The 17,413-nt window shown below is 40.5% G+C and overlaps 1 protein-coding gene across 1 annotated transcript in view; it reads right to left on the bottom strand.

Annotated features, from left to right (window-relative positions):
- LOC115349574 (cartilage oligomeric matrix protein) overlaps window positions 1-17,004 on the bottom strand; it is a 37,451-nt gene extending 20,447 nt beyond the window's left edge. Inside the window, exons 1-2 of the mRNA XM_030034047.2 lie at window positions 12,504-17,004; window positions 9,704-9,887 (exon numbers count right to left, since the gene is read on the bottom strand). The gene's annotated coding sequence lies outside the window, so the exon portion shown is untranslated. The remainder of the gene's footprint in view (window positions 1-9,703; window positions 9,888-12,503) is intronic.
- Window positions 17,005-17,413: the final 409 nt, after the last annotated feature.

The raw sequence follows: 17,413 nt of genomic DNA, 5'->3' as shown, positions 1-17,413 counted from the left end.
GGCAAATTCAGAAGTAGCTGATATATATGAACTTGTTATTATCTGATGGGGAAACACCTTCCACATTTGTCAATATAATTTTTTAAGCATTACTGATCAAAAAAAAAAAAAAGTGAGCAGCAGATAGTGTTTATTTGGGCTTCAGTGTAAAAGTGTTTTTGCACTCTGTGCAGTGCCAGGTTAGTTACACCTTTTTCCCTGTCGGGAGTTGACATCACAAATGAAACCAGCACACAAACAAACAACAAAAAGAAAAGCTCATACAAGTTTAAAGTTTAAATATTTTCCATCTCTGTGTTTTTAACTAATCTTTGCCAAGTGAAGGACAAAAGTCAGAAGGAAAAAGTTATTTTTCAGTCTTGTAAGGTCAAGTTCTAAAAATAAGTGAAAAACATCTACACCCTCTGAAATGGTATGCTAAGTGTTTTACAATGGTTCTTATATATTTATGGTCATAAAAACCCAAATTATATAAAACATGACCAGTAATGATTTCAAAAACATCTCCTCCTTTTCCTCCCAATACAGGATCAATAGTACCAATGGCACTCTTCACAAAGACTTCTCTACCCTGTTCTTAAAGGCTTCCAGCGATGGAGATTCCACAACCACCCCAGGCAGCCTTCCAATGCTTTATATTCCCACTTTTAGAAAATGTTTCCGAGGGATGCTATTTAAGCCCATTGCTTCTTTTCTTATTCACCATAGACTCAAAGAGCAGATTAGCCCCTTCTTTGAACTAGCCCTATATATTTGAAAACTTGCATATCAATTCTGTACTTTCGTAAAAGAGCCTGGTAATGTATGCAGCTTCCAGGTTTTATACAACCGATATAGAAACATGGAGATGAAAAATTATCATAGTCATTGTGGACTGTCAACAGTTAGTCAGTTCTGAGATAAATAAAAGTCTTGAAGTCTCAACTAACTCTTAATCAGTCATGATTTTTGTTAATTGTCACAATACATAAACTATCTATGACTCAGAAGATATATTATCTATTGTGGTGAACCGCTAGATTACAACTGAAGTTGAACCAACCCAGCATATTTCACTCATGAGTAGATCAGTAAGAAGCCCAATACATCAGAATTTCACAGCAGTTTTTTTCAGCTTGTACTTATTTTGAATGCTATTGTCTAACATTTGCAAATTCCAAAGATACACACTGTGAAAAGGACTGGACACTGAAGTTTGAGGCCCAGCAGCCAGCAGAATCTTCAGTCTTGTCCTACCTTTCTACTATGTGCTTCCAGACAAAACAAAAACCTACTTTCAAAAGTTTGCAAAACATAATTTTACAGCTTGATTATGTACAAATACTTATTTCCTCCGTTGCTAAAACACAATCTCAACAAACAGGATTCCTAAATGATCTACTTAGAGCTATTTGCAGTCCTGAGGTAACACAGTTTAGGTATCAATGCTTTATGGAAGACAGATTCATTATTTGACATAAACACCTAGAGCGATGCAAATATTCGACACAAAATCCATCAGTCAATAGGTGAGAACATCCCCATCCGCTCCCCGTATGCATCATTCATTGCAAGATGGAATAAATAGGTTGTGGTTTGTTACATGTTTGAAGAGTTACGGCTTGCTGCAATCTGTTTTATGTCTCTAACTTCAAATTCCTCAGGAAAGCAAGGCACTGAAGGTCACTGAAGACTTATTATAAGTACTTTTAATGTTTTTATCATTTAATCAATGGCAAAATGCAATGACAGAGAATCAAGCCTGCAAAATATAATAAATGGGCATGGCTCCATTGTGCACTATGCTAACTTTATCGTTCATTCTTCTTGTTTTCTACCCTACTAATGGAATTTGACTAATGTCAGTAAAGCCATTTACATGTGCTAAAAAAAAGTCACACAACTCGCTGTCGCAATAGGCAGAATGACATAACGCTGGGCCACCACCACAGTGTCACAGCAATTGGCACACTGTGACAGGGACGTCTCCTGGGAGGAAGCTACTGCCTTATACCACAGAAAGTGGGGCCTTCCTTGAAGTAAGAGTGGAGTTCCAGAAGGGTCAACATCCCACTTGTTGCTTCAACACTATCAGAAATTAGAAACACTAATAGAAATAGACTTTTCTATTTTCTGCATATGAAAGGCTGACTTTCAAGGGAACATCAGGTTTTACCCTAAACATTTTCTCAGAGTTTTGAATGCAACAAACCAAAAACACCGTAATGTTGGTGTATAAAAATAGCTGCAAAATGGTTTCTGAAAAAAGGCGCAGAGATGCCTTTCAATGTCTGAGGGAGGAATCCCACAAAAAAGAGACTGATGAGCCGAGAACACATTCAAACTTTGTTTTATCCTCAGGTCCTAACCTCCAACCAAAAATAGTAACCAGAACCTGTATGACCTGAGTAGGGGTTTTCCAATATTTTTGGCTGTTGAATAGCCAACACAACAAATGCACACTTACTAAGTAGGAGACATTTGTAAGCCATCAAACACATAGCAAGAAATTGCAGACTTTACCGCCTCCTTTTTATTTTTTTTTTTTTTTTCAGTTCAGTGAATGCTGGGGTAGGGGGAAAAGAAAGGTGCTAGTCTGCAAATTTCTAAGTGTGTCAGTAGGACAGATTCCCTGTGCCTCTGGACCTGACCTAGGAAGCTACCAGTAAGAGTCTGAAGCAGCTCCTCTCCCACAAGGTTTTTTGGTTTTTGATCTCTCTAATGAGACTCCAAACAAGATAACCAATTTGTACTAACCATGAGAGTGCTAAATGGCCTGACTTTTCATTGCCACATTACTCTTCTGAGGAAGAAAGAATCCTGCTCTACAGACATGGAACTGAATCACTCAGAAGCTAAGCAGCTTGCACTAGGTCACACCATGCAAGTAAATTGAACCTGGAAACCCAAAGCTCATGCCAGCACTGTAATAACTAAACCGTCTTTCTTCTCTGAAGAAGGGGAATCTTCATTCACAAACATTGGCAGGAAAAGATACTAAAAAAAAAAAATGCACAGGCGCATTCATCTAAAATAAGTGATACTACATATTGTCTGGGCAGCCTTACCACCACTGTAAGTGGCTGATCTTCCTGGAAGTGACATATTCTGCCCACATTGGCTGAGAACGACACACGATGACATAGGAACTCTGAGGAGCATCAGCAAGAAAAGCTGCACTTTTACAAGAGAAGAAAATATCAAACAACTATAGCCCTGCAACAAATAAAAAGTGTCTAAGCACACAGCAAGAACACTGCAGTTCAGTTTCATCACAGGTGTGATACTGAACTTCCAATACTCAGAGAGCAGCAGGAAGCATGAATGAGGCTAACCTAGACTGTTCAGGTACTAGATTACTTGGTTACCAGTAGTTCCATCCAGGGAGTCTACTCAGGAACAGCAGGAGACAAGGCCAGTGACAGGACTGGTGACAAAGCCATAATACAGGTCCAAGGTCTATCCAGAGACAGGGCTACAAGATCACCCTGAACATTGTCCTTCATTTAAAATACCGTCCAGAACTTCCAAGTGGCTTGCTGAGTTTTGATAATCTAATTTGTTGTCTCCAGAAAGGTCAGCACTGTCAAATGTTCCACACTCCTGGGTCCCAAACTGATAATCCTATCCCTTCCAAAATGCCTGAGACATTGTGTCAATGTAATCCTGTCTGAAGTGAATTTAGACACCTGGAACTAAAATGCTTTTTGCAAAACCGAGGGCAGGAGGCCAATCAAAGGACCCACAAATTTCGTATCGGCCCTCATTCAGTTTTGCTTTACCCCTCATTTCAGCCTGCCAAAGACAAACTATGACAAATAGAAGCCCAAGGGGCCAAAAAGCAGTGCCATGTGTAGATCAAGAAGAGCTGTCTCCCATCCTTCCCTTCCTCTCAAGCAGCTCACTGTAATGAGGCTTACAGATGGGGGTGTACAATGCTGCCAGAGCTCCTTCTCCCCACCGCCACCCTGCTCAAAACTATTCCCCAGCATATGTTGTAATCATACACCCAGGAGGGTTATTAAAACCTTACAGGAAACATCTCACATTTTTTCCTTTACTATTCATGCCATTTTCTATTAGGGACAATAAAGATTTCTAACACTGGATTAAGATCATTTGCAACAATGAGCTACTATAGCTCCAGGAGCCAGCGGGAGCTCAGACTCATTGAGGGATCTGGGAATAATTAACTGAATTGTACTGGAAAAAAGGAGAAGACTGAAGGCTGTTTTGACCAAGAGGGATGCAAACTGATGCGATGGTTAAGCCATCACGTCTTGCTGGGAATTATTGTTGGGAGTATCATTAATGCTTAGAGTATGCAGTTTTCTTCAGAAAAACTGCTTTGGCCATAGTCTCCCTTTTTGGTTTTTGCTACTAGAAGACACCTCCCAGAGTCATAATGACAATAACACAGTTTTACTGATTGCTTTCACTCATTGCTCAGTATGTACTAAGTCACTTCCCAAAAGTCTTAGGGATGGCAAACCTTAAAAACAGAAGCTCTTCTAAGCAGACTGGTTTTTCTTCTCCCCTAAATGATGTATATAATTCATCTCCGTGGTCAAACTCTCTTATTGTGTAATCCAGGGGTCTTCAGCGGGAGTGTAAACAGGAATTGTCTCATTACAGAAGGGACTGGAAGTGCTTAGTGCTCTGAGATCACACATGTAGGTGGGCAGACAGCACGTACACTTTTTAATAGTCTAGGGACCTCTCTTAGGGAGCATTGACTTGGATTTGATCATGTACCAAGACTTATTAACTCAAAAGAAACATCTGGCATTGACCCCTTCATAGGCAGAATACTGAACCTGAGGGACCCTGGAAATCTACTCTGATATGTTGCTGGAGCTGTCTGCACATGATTAGTTCAGTAGCTATACATAAATGCACATACTGTGTATGAATAATACTATTTCTGTATCATATATACAAGTATGACATAGATGAGTATTTGCTGTCCTCAAATTACTGCCTTCGACCCACAAGTTGGCACATACCATTAGCCTTTTGACATGCAGCTTCAAAAAAAGATCAAGTTTCCATCATGCCTTTCAGCAAGGAAGATCCCAAGGAACTTGACAATCTATTCATACCTAATACCACCAGAACATAGACACCTTTGGGACAGAGAGCACAGCCAAATACATAACAGAGTGCAGAACAGCAGAAAAAAAGGGAAATATTTGGCTTGGGACTCCAGAGAAAACCTTGCTTTTTATAGAGAGAGCCAAGGAATGGTTAGCATCCATTCACAGGAGACAGAACTGTGCTTTCTATGGTCACATCCCAAAGGCCCACAGAGAAAATGTGAACTTCACAGTTTATTCTGCCTCAGAAGTATGAAGTGGTAAGTTACCTTTCCCAACAAGCTGGACCAGTAGTTCTAATAACTGTGTTCAGACAGACCACAAAGCTGTCCTTTCTGTAGACATCTCAAGGGAACATTGAGAAATTTTCCATGCCAGAAGTTATATTAAGCAAACCTGTTCAGGTCTCCTGGATACATGCAGCAAAAAGCTGTAGTTTTTTAATAAGTGTTGATTCAAGATTAATGATAGTTCTCTTGACATTTCCTCTCTTACTGACTGCAACAGGGGCCATTTTTTTTCCTTCCCATTTGCTCTTTCTCACATAACCTCTCCATAGCAATTAGCTCTACTGCTTACACTTAAAAAAAACCCACCAAAAACCAGAAGGAAGTTATCTGGTGTGATTTAACAGCTGGAAATAAGCAAAACCAGCACCAAGCAATCAGGTCTTTTCAGGACACCAGCAATCAAAAGACCACTGTTGAGGTACTCTGTAAAAATGTAATTTGCAGTCAGCTGTTTGCAGGAGACATAAACCTTTTCACTCTTGAAAATTAGAGTTAACTTGTACGAAGAGGAAGAAAGGATAGGTCACACTGTATTAATCCCCCCTCACATCTTCACTGGCTATGGGGATGCTGAAAGCATGAGGTCAGAAGCCTGACCGTTGCTTTCTCCAGACTCAACTCTTCAAAATACTGGATGGGACAGAAAAGGGGGAAAAGAAGTTGATCACTAAATGCAATACCCTTTGTCTCATCTCAGGAAGAGGCTACACACATAAGTTCAGTTTTAATATGAGTAGTTTAAGACTTGAATGCAGAAATATGACTTTTTCTTACGCAAGGGAAATGGGGGGAAAAGCCTTTATGAATTACAATGAAAATTCTCCAAGTGTAGGCGCTTTCTTCGACTGTTGTGGAATCAGGATGACTAGGAGATTCATGGAGGACACAAAGAATAGAGGGATATAGGAAGCACCAGCAGATTGTCAAGGCTGTTCTCTAAAGTCTCATTATCCATACATAAAATGAGAATCTTGAATATGAAAACAGAAAATGGGTTTATTATTATAGCAGAGCCTTAGTATTCCACAAAAATCATTCTTCTTCTTGTGATGGTGGTAGAGCAGAACACTCTCTCAATCTTTTTTGCTTATAGCCCACTTCAACTGATTAATAACTTTTGTTACATTTCGAGCAAACAAGAATGAATCTTCTTCCTGGAAACTGCCTTTTATGCCTTCATTAATTGTTCCCAAATTGTTCCCAAAATCTTGACCACAAAAGGATGCCAGCTCCTCAAGGATGAGCGGAGAATGACAATCCCAGTGTCTTCTAGACAGACCCCATCATATCACAAGGCAGTATATTCTCCACGCTGCCGTCCCCCTTCCAGTGTTTGCCTGAGGCGTTCCATAGGCTTTCTGTCAAAGATAATTACGGCTGTCATAAGAATGAATAGACAAAGATGTTCACAGGGCCCACGCTCTGGGGGTGGGGAAGGACAGGTATCGTCCTCAGAAGCAGGAGCACTTTGTCTCTCTCAAAAGAGAGATGTCATACAATACGAAAGATGAATTTTCAAACAGAAATAATAGCACAGAGCCAGGCAGCTGAGCCCTCATTCACGTTTGGTTAGATAACAATGTTAAATACTCAGCTATTCTCACGCAGAAGTATCTCCCTACTGAGGCCTGAAAGCACACAGATACGACTCCGAAATGTTATCCGAGTTGCAGTTTTTGCAATGCTAAAGGGAAGGTCTGTGCTGCCCGGTCCAGACTATTAGAAAGTTATTAACAGGTGCAAGTCAAAAGAATCAATTCAAGAGGCCTATTAGCCTTAGACAGTTTCATTTGTGAAACTGCTTGTTTCACCAACCTCACGGATTGTAGAAACAAAGAAGCCACTGGCTACTAAATGCGTGCTTTTCCTGGCTCACATACTGTCAGTTCATCTTATTGTACATCTCTTTTCACATGCACATTTTATTTTCATAAGCTTTGAGACATTACAGATTACTGGCTTTATCCGAAAATTGTGTTTCTTTGTACATCATTTATAAACTCAGAGGAAAATTCAACATCATCCAGACTATGGGTTGGTTTTTATTTCACCCCTAGAGAAATGGAAAAATGGCTTGTACAAAGGCTCACAAGTGGTGGGAAGCTCTCCAGAAAGATGGAGTCTGGAGACTAATCCAAACCTCTTGAGTTTTCAAGAAAATATCAGACCAGAAATCTCACAGGAATGAACTGGCTCTGGAGATTTCTGGCAATTCCTTCTCCTGACCCCACCCAAAGCTGAAAAACAGCCACAAACGCAAATCTACTCTTTTTCACTATATTTTTCAGTATCACGGTCTGTGTAAAGATCCAGAGTAAGTCCTTGCTTCATCTAAACTGCTCTTCCCATCCAAAGGTTGCAAGGGCACATGTGTAGCCTAACTGTGATGGTCACACAATTGCTCTAATTTTAATTCCACATGGAAACTAGAAGTTTGATCCTCTGTATTTTCGCAATGCTTCCTTCAATAAAGGCCAATTGCTTTTGGCTAGCACAGCAGTCAGTTTCTTCCATTAACCTTTATTCAAGCCAAAACACTTTGGGTGTAAGCGACATCAAGTTCCTGAGACAATGACGGCCAGAGAAATACCTATAATGAGAGTGGAATCCAAGAGCTATCCCTAAACTCCATCTGCCTTGTCTCTCCTTGACATCTTTTCAGTCTTTGAATGCTTTCTGCACAAGCCATTACACCCTTCAACACTTCTTCCAGGAAAGCGCACACAATTCCAGGAACCCCACGCCTCAGGTGCATAAATAGCAATGACAAAAGCAACTTTCTACTGGCAAGGCAGGAGACAATGTTGAAATTTTGAGTCTCTATACACAAATGCAGTAAAGGCTACCATGAAGGCCAATATTTCCCAAGGAAATCAAATATCAATGCATGGTTTGGATAGGAGATCTTCTGGAAAGAGTAATGAACATGTCTAACCCTGTATACTCAGCAAAATCTGATCTCACAGCCTGAGATCATTTGCTGGCTTCAAGTCACATCTGGGAGTTACTCCTAACACAGCGGGAAGAGAAGTTGTTCCTACGGAGATCCAAGTTCCACTTCTAAATCTCCCTATAAAACAGGAGCTTTTGCCATTTAGTACTGCAGGTGCCCCCTCCCTTTCTTTTTCTTTTTTTTTTTTTTTTTTTTTCAGATGAGGTTTGTGGTGGCCTCTAGCGGAATATGAAAAAAGGAGCAAGGCATGTGCAGCCTCCTACAAAGCTGACCAGGCCTTCAGCTATTCATAGCTGAATTCAGTGGGAATTTGTTTAAAACTATATGTACTTGCTAGTAAAGGTCTAATCTCTATATCCTAGCCTAAGTGATCCATCAATTCAGACCACTTGCAGCACCATAATGAGTCATCCTATAAAGAAAAAACCTGTAATAACACAGTTTTTAAATGATATTTTTGATGTTTCCTGATGTTCATGAAGTTGTCAAGTCCACAAGAATAATAAATACCCCTTGTTTTGTTTCAGCCTTTCTGCTTCCTCAATAAAGGAGGTGGATGCAGGTTGTAACTGGATTTGTTTTGAGCCCTAAGAGAACAGTTCAAGATCAGTCTGGGATCACAGGAACAATTCAGGCTGTTCCAGTGCTCCAGCTAGCCCAAGATTTGGCTTCTGACTTCAAGACACATGGACTGATCACGAGTGAATACACTATTTGACTAGCGTTATAATGCCTTCCTCCCCTCCATTTCCTAGTAAGCCCTCACGCTCATAGAAAATACTGGGTTATTTATCCTGCCACTCCTCAGGATTATTCTAATATGGCTTTTCCATCATGACCTTGCATGCTTTGGACTTTCCACAAGCTCTTTATTACACAGTGCAACTTCTCCTGCTGTAGAAGTTCTTCTGCATCTTGGCTAGTGGCCCTCTGTTGCTCTTGATCCAAAGGAATTCATTGCCCAATGTTTAACATTACTTTTTTGTTTAAATGACATCATTACTAAAGCGCTGTTTAGAATTACTGCTCTCCAGACCTCTTTCACATCCCTTTTGCAATCACCTCCTCCAGCAGTCATATACTGATCTGCTGCCAGGAAGGTGGTCTAATAAGTTAGTGTCTTGTCTGAGATTGGAACACCACTTACTTGCCAGCAAGCTTCCCATAGCACCTTTGCTCTGTCTTCATACTAAAGCTGAAATAAAGGCTGTAGGATCTAGTTCAACAACATTTCATTTTCTTAATAACTTTTGCTAACAACTACATAAAAAAATTTCTGTGTTCTGGGTTTCCTCTGTATGACATAAGGCTCAAGGATTTCTGGACCAGAATTGAGAAGCCGTTTGAAAACTTCTGTTTGATCATAAATCAAGCTCAGTAATTACCTTTTTAGTAAAAACAGCCCCAGTTCACAGTTTCCAGACTCCACGATGGGTTCATAGTGTTGCCATGGGCCTTGCTCAGGGTCCAGGAATTCAAGCAGACTCCACTTTCATTATGGCACCTGTAGCAGCTTCTGCAACGTGAATCTCAAACGGCACCACTTGATAATTGCTGGTCTGCGTGACACTGGAGGGAAGAGCGTGGAAGGACTCCTTATCTCTCTATCTTTTCATAGCTCTTCCAGCACCTTTCCATTTATTTATTAACTGTCACACTGGCTGCCTTCCACAGTGGGAACTCCGCCTCCTCACATAGCACATGGAAAAGCCAAAAGCAAAGGCTAGCTGGGCAGTTAATTTGGAAGTGCTGTTGAAAGGCTGGCAGTAGAAGGCAGATTGGATCAGGTCCAGAGAAGGTCCCGAGGTGTTGCCATCAGGATGCTGCTGCTCCCAAGGCAGGTCAGTGGGTCTTAAATTGTCCAGTCTGAGGAAGTCTCAGTAACCAGCACCACCAGGTTGGGGTGAAACAATCGCTCCACCTCTGCCCTGACTTAGCAACTGAGGAGCAGGCTATGAAACTGTACTGAGAAAGGAAAAACCCTTAGCAAAGGAACTACATGAAACACTCCTTCACATCAATCTGGTAGTGGTAAACCTTGTTTCAAGCAAGTAGGGGCAAATCCCCTGTATTTTAAGCCCACTGTCTTTAGGAAGTAGGTGGTATAATCAACTGAAACGTTCGCTCTCAGGAGTACTGTTAAAATCTGGGACCCCACTGTCCTCTTGATCTTTTCATATGCTGTTTGATGAAATTCCACCAGTGGCCTGGGTACATTTCCAAGGAACTCATGACTTCTGGGAAGGCATTACAAAGCTACACTGTAACCATTCATGACCTGTGTTCAGTACTGGCTTGGTTCCTCCTCAAATCCACAACATTCTGCAAAGAAAACATTCTTTCCACTTCAAGTAAGCTTCTCCATCCTGAAACCAGTCTGGTTCAGGCACCCAACCTCTTCTTGCCCTGCACTCACCCCCAGACATCAGAAATACAGGCTTTCTAATGGAATGGCTTCCATGATGGCAAAACAACTGCAACACCTAAAACATTTGGTCTCCCTTGATTCTAGATCTGGGTTTTTTTTCAGGCAAGAAATAAAGGAAAAGCAACTGTTAATATTACTAGCCTTACCTATAGCTGCTGCTAGGAAAGTATGAAAGTTCTTACACTCATTGTTTTCTGAAACTTTAAGATCTGCAATGAAAAGATAAGGCTTAGCTGGTGAACTCTGCGTTTCACACCAAAAGGAACTGAGATGTCCATGAAAAAGTCAGAGAGGATAATTCTTGAGAGCTGGAGACCAGAAAACTAAATGATTCATATTTCAGGACAAAGACCTTCTTGGATGCAGGTGTTTAGTCCAGCAAGAATCTGAACCACTCCTGTAAGTCATGTAGCCACATTAAATGGCTAAACACACATTCTTACATGTGTGTTTAGATAGCCCCCCCCCAAGCAAAACCCAAAGGGCAACACACCTAATTACTGGATTGCTTACATTATTTCATTTTTAAGACAAGTGCCAAATTAACAGACTTCTCCCACAGCAGGAAGAAGGATTTACTTGGAAGGATTTACTTGATATGTAGAGAATGTAAGTATGTTATTCACTTAAACAAAAAGCAAAGAAAAAGACAGGGTGGGACTCAAAAAATACTGTTTTTCAAATGATTTGTTCTCTTAAGATACTCTTTACAAAAACAACCTCATATTTAACCCTGTGCATGCTACCTTCCCCAAAAGTTAAAAACATGTCTGTAAAGCAGTAATGCTTTAAGAAAGCAAGCTGTTACCACATTGGAAGTCGTGTTGGTAAAACTCAGATTATTTATAAATTTAAATGAGACACCAGGGATAACCTGAAAATTCACCACTCTCTTATTTTCTCCACTAAAACAGAGGGAGTAACACCAGTCCACAAGAGTCAAACACACATCAAAACCCTTTGCAAAGTACTGGATTTTACATTATACCAAAATAACCTCACTGCTTCTCCATCTGCCTCGGATAACTGCCAGAAATTAAAACAAAGAAATATGTAAACTCTTTGTAGTCATTCAAGAGCTTCAAAATTTGTTTTTAAGCTCAGATACAACCACCTCTGTTTTGAAGTCCCATTTAAAGAAACGTTGATGCCCCTTTAGAAACAGAATATTTTTAACAAGTCTGCTCCTTCCAGAACTCCTACCAAAGACAGATTTAATAGGGAACAGATACTCTCAAATATCTGCTTCAATATATCCATCAATTCCAGCAAATTTTTTTCTGGGATTTTAGAAAGTATGCCTTTTTGCTAGTGATCTTTAACTTCTGTGGCCAGTTAGAGAAGTAGATCACTTCATGTAGTACTTTTGCAACCAAAAACCTGCAGAAAGCCAGAAGCTCTGTTCATAAAAAGATTTTTCCCCTACATTAGTTCCTTGAATTCAGATTCTGTGCTAACGTGGCATTGTTTCAGATGAACACACACTTCAGCTATTTTCAAGGAGTGGGAGTTAGAAAGGATTTTAATACATTTTTGGAGGGAAGGATTTCAAATTTTATACTGAAATGAAGTATTTTTAATTAGTATTTTAATGTTAAGTTACCTTTTCACAGTTTATTAGCTTTTTAGTATCCACTTAGCTTAGACAGTGAAAGAAAACTGGTTTATAGCACAGAGGTTACAGCTAGTTTCATTTACTGGCTTTCAAATATTGCTATTATCTTTTTATGTCACTCATCACCTTAATATGTAAATACCTTCTTCATTCAAGATCACTGAAGAAATGTCAAGATCTTCTCCTCCTTTTCCTTCATGGTTTTAAGTTACCTACCCATGACTTGTTTCAGGAACACTTTTTATAGCCACAATTGAACCTGCAGGTAAATCAGTTGAAACAGAAATATTACACAATTTGCTGAAGGATAAAAGCATTGAGATTCCCTTGATAATGAGTAATAGCCCTTTTCTGTGAATATTCTATAGTATATTACTCGTACTCCTGAAATCAAAGTTGGATTGCATTTACTGTTGCACTTAAGATTTCTGGCACCTTAGAGAAATTCTTACATTTACACAATAATACTTTTCTCACATGCTTTTAGCTTGTGAAAACATTCTGTGTATTAAAGGGCTTTTTAAAAATGACCGTTCAATCTAGTACCACGTGACAGAGAACTTTTAATGTGATGTTAAAATACCTGTCATATAAATTTAGGCATTAAGACTGAAGTCCATAAAGCTGTAATTAAAAAAAAAAAAAAAGTCTTTATTTCCACCTTACTCAGAACAGCCCTTTCTCACAGTATTATTGTTCAGATCCCAGAAAGCAGCATGCCCGACTAGTGATGCCTCTGTCTCACCATAGCTGGAAGTACAGATTTACTGATATTAGGGATTAATAGACTGCACATCCTTAAACATACATGTTGCATTACTTTAAATCTAGTGCATATTAGGACTGTGCTTTTTTTAAAATTCCACAAGAGCCCAATAAACCCTTCAATATTTACTTAAGGGGATTTTATGGTCCTCTTAATTCATAAAGGCATTTATATGAGCTCTGATCTTACGACATTTGCATCATCAGCCATTAATTTGTGAAAATTAAATAAGCAAAATTAGCTCCATAACCTTCTCCACATGCCTACTAAATGCTGCAATATTTGTTGGTCCAATAGATAGAGATGGAACAAAAATACAGCCAGCCTAACCGCTCCCTGTCCCGACACTACTACAGACATTCCAATAGGAAAAAGCTGAGGAAAGATTATAAAGTTCTGGGAAAAGATCCATTTTAGCTATTAATGCTTATTATCACATTTTCTAAGGTCTATAAAGCTTTTTAAGGTTTATATGGGATGAAGGAAGCTATAGAAATGTTATGACCCCAGAAGATCTTCCTAAACAAAAGGAAAATGTATGTTGCTATGAAGCTGCATCAAGCTGTTCTTTTTTTTCCCAGAGCTGCATTAGCTTTCCTTCTATGTCCCTCTTGTGGTAACTGAGCAGAATTGTAACATCTGCAGTGGAATCCCTAATTTGCAACCTTCAAAAATTTTTGCTTTGTTGCTGTGTTTTTGGTGCATTTTTTTCAATTAAAAAATTTATGTTATTGAAATAGTATAGTGGGGAATAGTTTTTCTTTAAAAAAAACCAACAACAGGTATTCTTTGCTCTTCCATTTACTAGTACTCAGGCTAGGTAAACTAGGTAAAATTGTATGGAATTTTCATTTGAAGATTTGTTTTAAGGAAGAGGCAAGCAAAAGGAAAAACAGAGAGAGACAGAAAATGAAGAACTTTTACAACAGTATGAGCTACGTGAACATTAAACAAGAAACAGAGATGTGATGTGACAGAGCAGATAAGTTATGCATAATAAATTTACTCATTGCATTTATTGTTCTATAATATGTTAATGTATTGCTAACCACAGTACTTATTATATAGATACACCACCATCAGATGTGTAATGTGTGAGCATTCCTTAAGCATTCTTTGTCAAAAACATCTGATCTCTGCTTCATACTCATTTTCCCCTAACCTGAATTGTTTTATCCCAGGATAAAAATACACATTTTTTTTTATCCAGCCCTGTCATTTGAAGTAGCAGTTTTGCAAAGATTCCTCAGACTCAGTTTGATTGGCTCTGAACCCCCCACGTCATGATGACACTTTCTAGCACTATCTCCATGGCTTGGAGTTTGCAGAGACCAATCAGTTTATTCCTTTTCATAATAGCTTGTTTTCAGCCCGCTCTTGTGCAGTCCTGAGTGGAGGATGTTATCAAATCCCAGTGCTAGTGTGTCTTGGAATTGAAATGAGTTTCAAGGAAAGTCCTCTGGCAAAGCCAATTACTTTGAGTCAGGACTGTGTTATTTCTACCAACACCTAAACTGCTGTATGCATCAGTTTTACACTTACAATCATCAGGAACCTTCATTACCACCCCTTCAAGATAATCACCCTAAACTTTTTAGCTCATGGAAGCAAGCAGAAAGCATGCTTTTAAAAATTAAATTCACCCACATTTGTTCTCTTGGATAGCTTCTTATGGCTAAGTATGTCCTGCGAATTCTAGCTTCTAACTATGCATAAAAATGGTAAAGCAGCAACATTTTCAGAGAATGTGTTCCAGTTTTCTGAAGTGTTACCTTTTTAAATTTCATATTGGATGCACAACAGTAAAGACCAATGAGTCAGAGTGCCATCTCTCTGCATTAGCCCAGATTTAAACGAGAAAACTTTCACAAAACATGGCTTACACAAAAAATATTGTCTAGGAGCTTTGCATGCAGGAGTGTAGCCTGCATATGTGCCTCCATGTTTATCTTTGGAAGCACCAAAGCAGTCCACAGAGTTTCCAGCATGCAGTGAACTACAATTAAGCAATAATATCATGAAATTCAAATGTACCCTCTTCACAAGTCATGCTTCTATATTGGTATAAACACTATTTGCAGTCTCCATTTTTAAACACAGTAACCGGGAGCCCAATGGTCACAACTAATCACCGGTTTGATCCCTCATCAAAATATATCAAAGCGGACTGCAGGTTTTCCACACCCGATTCACTCTGGTTCTACTTTTGCCTTGTGTGACAGGGGAGCAGGCCATCCCGTGTGGTGGGGGATCTCCTCGCAGCCCTCCAGCTTCAGCACCTCAGACAGCAGCACCATCTTGTCCGTGAACACAGCCAACGGTCCTTGGTGCCTCCATATCAGAAGACCAATTTACCTTCTGATGGCATAGCGAGCTGAGGACCTGCAATTTTCAGCGAGTTTTCCAAACAACTTCTCTTTAAAAGCATTGTTATTTTCTGTATTATGTAGGGGACAGGGAAAGAAATCCAGCAGCGCATCAAAGCTTTGATCGGTTTCCAGAACTTCTGAGGATTCTGTAAACCAGCCAAATGTTGCAAGCACATTCTGTTTATTAGTAAATAAGTGTTCATACCAAGCAGCCTACCTGGTTTTATAAATCTCTTCTTCAATTCCACTTTCATCCTCAAGTAGGATTTCATATTTTCTCACAGTTATGCTTTTCTCTGAACTACAAAACAGTTAATTTCCAGTTTGTTTTAAGAAAGCACCATTTAGTTCATCCGTGGACGCTTTCCAACCAAACTTCCAGCGGGTTTTAATTCAGTTGTGTTTCACCCTTAGGAACCAAGAGTCTCAACATTAGAACTGTCCTGTAAAACTGAAGAACTTCTGTAAGGGTATACACTGACTTATCTTGATGTCACCATGCTAAACTGGAGCTGATGTGACAGTCATAATTCAACAATCAATTTTCCATTCTGCCTTTTGATTTTAGTGGCTTGTTGGGTTAACCTACTTTAATCTGAATCCTGAATTAGGATACATTTATGATAAACTATTGGTACAGTCTATTCTTCCTAGAGGCTTAAAGCTAAAGATTAATTCTAACAGTCTGTAGGCAGAAGTGCTGACTCCTGTATTCTCTTTACTCATTCTTTCCCTTCCTTGGTGCACAATATTCCTAGGACAAGGATGCTTTTCAATCTTCATCTAGATCTTTTCAGCCTAACAGCTGCAAATCTGGTACATGCTGTTTCAGTTCCAGGCTTTATCCTACACCAAAAGGAAGAATAAAATTAAAGTTACTTATAAAAGAAGATACATATTTGCATCTTATAGTTGAAGGCTTTAGTAGGGATGAGGGACTGAGTATCTAGCCTTTCGTATCAATGTTTTTTACAAGACACAGAAGTTATCTTAAAAGAGATTTGTTGTGTGCTAGCTAATAAAAGGATGCTGAAATGAGGGCACCCAAATCCAAAACTTCCTGTTTATTTATGGGTAGAAACATGTGTCATTCACCTTCCTTGACCTTGGAGAATCTCCACAGCCAACTCCACTACTCTCACCTCATAGCAACTCAGCTTTCTGACTATCACGCCATTATATTAGGTATTACAGGTATAATAGGTATTACAGCTAGAGCAGGTATTAGTATAATGCCAGATCCTTCTTAATCAAAATGTCTGTCTCAAAACACTTCAAGCCCCTGCATAACTCCCTTACCCAAGCTACGTCCCTGTGAGACCCTACACACTCGTTTCAAACAGGAACGTGAGGCAGGCAGGCCACAAAACCATCGGCTGCAGCTCCAGGCTCACAGCAGGCACAAGGGGATAAAGGCCCCCCCCGTTGCCCCCACAGGGGCAACCACCACCACGCCTCCCCTCACACGAACCTGGTGCCACCGCAGGGCTCCCACCACCACCACAGAGGCCGCAGCTCCCACAGAGCCCATCCACCACCAGAGCCCGCCTCCCCCCCGCCCATCGCCTCCACAAGGGTCGACAACCACTACAGCCCCTCTCCTCCCTCCAACCGCCCCAGGGTCCTTCGCCACCACAAGTGCCGAACCGCCACCTCAGGGCCGAACCGCCACCTCAGCCCGCCACCGCCTCCACAGCCCGCCCTTCCTCCTCATCTCGAAGACCCATTGGCTGGCACAGCAGTCAGTCAGAAGCAGGCTCCGCCCCTCCCCGCGAGTTGGGGGGTGGTGCTAAGCGCCCCTGACAGCGACCACCCCCCCCCCCCTCCCCTTCCCCCGCCCGCCAGGTGGCTGGCGGCCCGCGCGCGCCGCGGCGCCAACCCCCTTCGCGCCTTCCGCGGGAGCTCCTCCCCCTTTTC

This window comes from Aquila chrysaetos, chromosome 12, assembly GCF_900496995.4.
Source record: "Aquila chrysaetos chrysaetos chromosome 12, bAquChr1.4, whole genome shotgun sequence".
Classification (NCBI taxonomy): Eukaryota; Metazoa; Chordata; class Aves; order Accipitriformes; family Accipitridae; genus Aquila; species Aquila chrysaetos.
Note: the sequence above shows the minus strand (reverse complement) of the source record. Positions and strands in the feature narration are given on the sequence as shown.